The sequence below is a fragment of the Octopus sinensis genome, linkage group LG12, assembly GCF_006345805.1.
Source record: "Octopus sinensis linkage group LG12, ASM634580v1, whole genome shotgun sequence".
NCBI classification, from domain to species: Eukaryota; Metazoa; Mollusca; class Cephalopoda; order Octopoda; family Octopodidae; genus Octopus; species Octopus sinensis.
In genome coordinates this window covers 44,003,096-44,005,595 of record NC_043008.1, presented here as the reverse complement: position 1 = coordinate 44,005,595, position 2,500 = coordinate 44,003,096, and positions in this window count along the sequence as shown.

Here is a 2,500-nt window from a genome sequence, read left to right as displayed (position 1 = left end):
TTGTTCGTAGTCGCTGAGCTCTGACTTGAAATTTGACAGGAATGTTAAACTCCAATAGTGGCCTTGAGGAAGGTTTTGATTTTTAATATATAGATGACTGGTAGTTGCTTCTCAATGCGACAGACTTTGATCAAGAGAAGCGTCAATATATTTTGTCGTTGTAGTAATTGTCTTCATCCGAAAGGTGGAGAACAAACACTGCAAGATAACGACAGAAATCCGTATTATTTTATATCATTGATGTTAAAGACTGTAGGATGTGACATCATAAGAGGTGATGCTATACCTTTCCTAGTTCAGGAAACAATTTAGTGGCGACAAGGAGCAGCGACAGATGTGAGGTTTTAACGAAAGTCTCCAAAATAAAAGAGAGTTATAAAATTACATTTGTACAAATGTTTTCGGATTAGCTTAATCTTGAGAAAGCTGAGAAAGCGTCGGATTGAATATCTTGGATTATTTATTCTCTTTGCGTCCTGAGTTCAAATTCAACCGGAATCAATATTATCATTCATCAGTTTGGGGCTCGATAATCAAAATTTCAAGCAAGAGAATAGTGGAGATACTTAGAATTTGGATAACATTTTATCTACTAATTCTGCCCCTTGATTTTCTGGTTTTCTCAGATCTCTTATTCTAGAATAAAATTGGGAAGACTCTGTTTTTCTGTAGATTATCTTATCAAATATTTGTTAATCCCCTTGGTATAATACTAATTAAAATACGAACGTAAATGTATCTAAATAAATAAAATAATTAGCAGTCTTTTTTTTATAACTTCGTTGAAACACTATTGTTTAAATAGTTAATTCAAATAAATATTTCTCCTGGTTATATATTTCGAGAAACTCTATGTATTTCTAAATGTCTCGATTGGTTGTGAGTTACCTACAGGAGGTGGGGGTGGATTATACATCTGACATTAAGTTCATTATTGTAATTCACTTTACACTACTGAGAACCTGAATGCAGTTGCAAAATCCTCGTCTAAAGTCGAAACAAATTTGTTAATAATTCATTCAAAATGTAAGCCTGCAGCGCATGGACAAATTTACGTAACACGCATGATACAAATATCATTCATTTAGCATCTAATTACGTTGAATATAAGGATTAATTAAAGCTAAATAATAACCTGTGCCAATGTGCAAAGTACAGTGTCGTGGCAGCCTATGGGGATGTAGTACAAACATGTAAATGGGTGAATGTGAAGTTATATAATACACACACACGCACGCACACACAGACACACACACAGACACACTCATAAACAAAAGAACACACGTGGAGTTCAAACTTTACTCTGGCTGTTTCGCTAGCATTTTATTGATGCATTCTTAGATGATATCATAGGAAAACTTCAGGATTTCCATGTAAATGTTAAGCACATATAAACAGGCAGACTAAAAACAGAAGATTCGCATAATGTTAGCTGGTGACAGAGACAGACAGACAGACAGACAGACAGACAGACAGATAGATAGATAGATAGATAGATAGATAGATAGATAGATAGATAGATAGATAGATAGATAGATAGATAGATAGCTAGATAGATAGATAGATAGATAGATAGATAGATAGATAGATAGATAGATAGATAGATAGATATGTTTCTTTATTATCCACACAGGACTGAACACAGACGGGACAAATTACAAGGTAGAGCTTTTCTTTTTGGTAGGTTTTCGATCAAAAGGGATCGTGAAAAAGAAAAAGAAAAAATAGGCAGATAGATAGAGTGACAGAGAGTGGAAGTTAGAGGTTGATAGTATATTTGGAATATTACGAGAATATAGAATATTTCCTTGCTGTCTTAATTCGATATATACACATAAACACTGTATTTATTATTTTTTAATATTACAAAAGCAGCATTGTTAGCACGCCAGGCGAAATAAATAGCGGTATTTTATCTGTCTTTACATTCTGAGTTCAAATTCAGTCACGAGCGAATTTGCCTTTCATCCTTTCAGTATAGATAAATTAAGTACCAGTTGAGCATTGGGGTTGACGTAATTGATTCACCGCCTCTTACAAAATTGCTGGCCTTGTACCGAAATTTGGAACCAATAAAGTGGTGAGCTGGTGGAATGGTTACCGTAGGGGAAAACTTTCTTAGCAGCATTTTTTCCAAATTTACGTGCTGAGTTCAAATGCTGCCGAGGCTGACTTTGCCTTTCATCCTTTCAGGGTCGATAAAATGTGTAACACTTGAGCAGTGGGATTGGTGTAATCGACTTAACTCCATCCGCGAAATTGCTGGCCTTGTGCCAAAATTCGAAACCAATGTAACACAAGCGAAAGGGAACTAAGTTTATGCCCAATCAACTTGAATATCATAATAATTTATAGGAATGCAAAAAGTGATTCAATCTAACAAAGACATCGCATTCGGTATGTATATTTGTATCGATTTTGTTGAAAGCTGTATATCAGAGTTAGATGAAATTAAAACACATAAACAATGGCCTAAAGAGTATAGACTTGCTAGAACCTT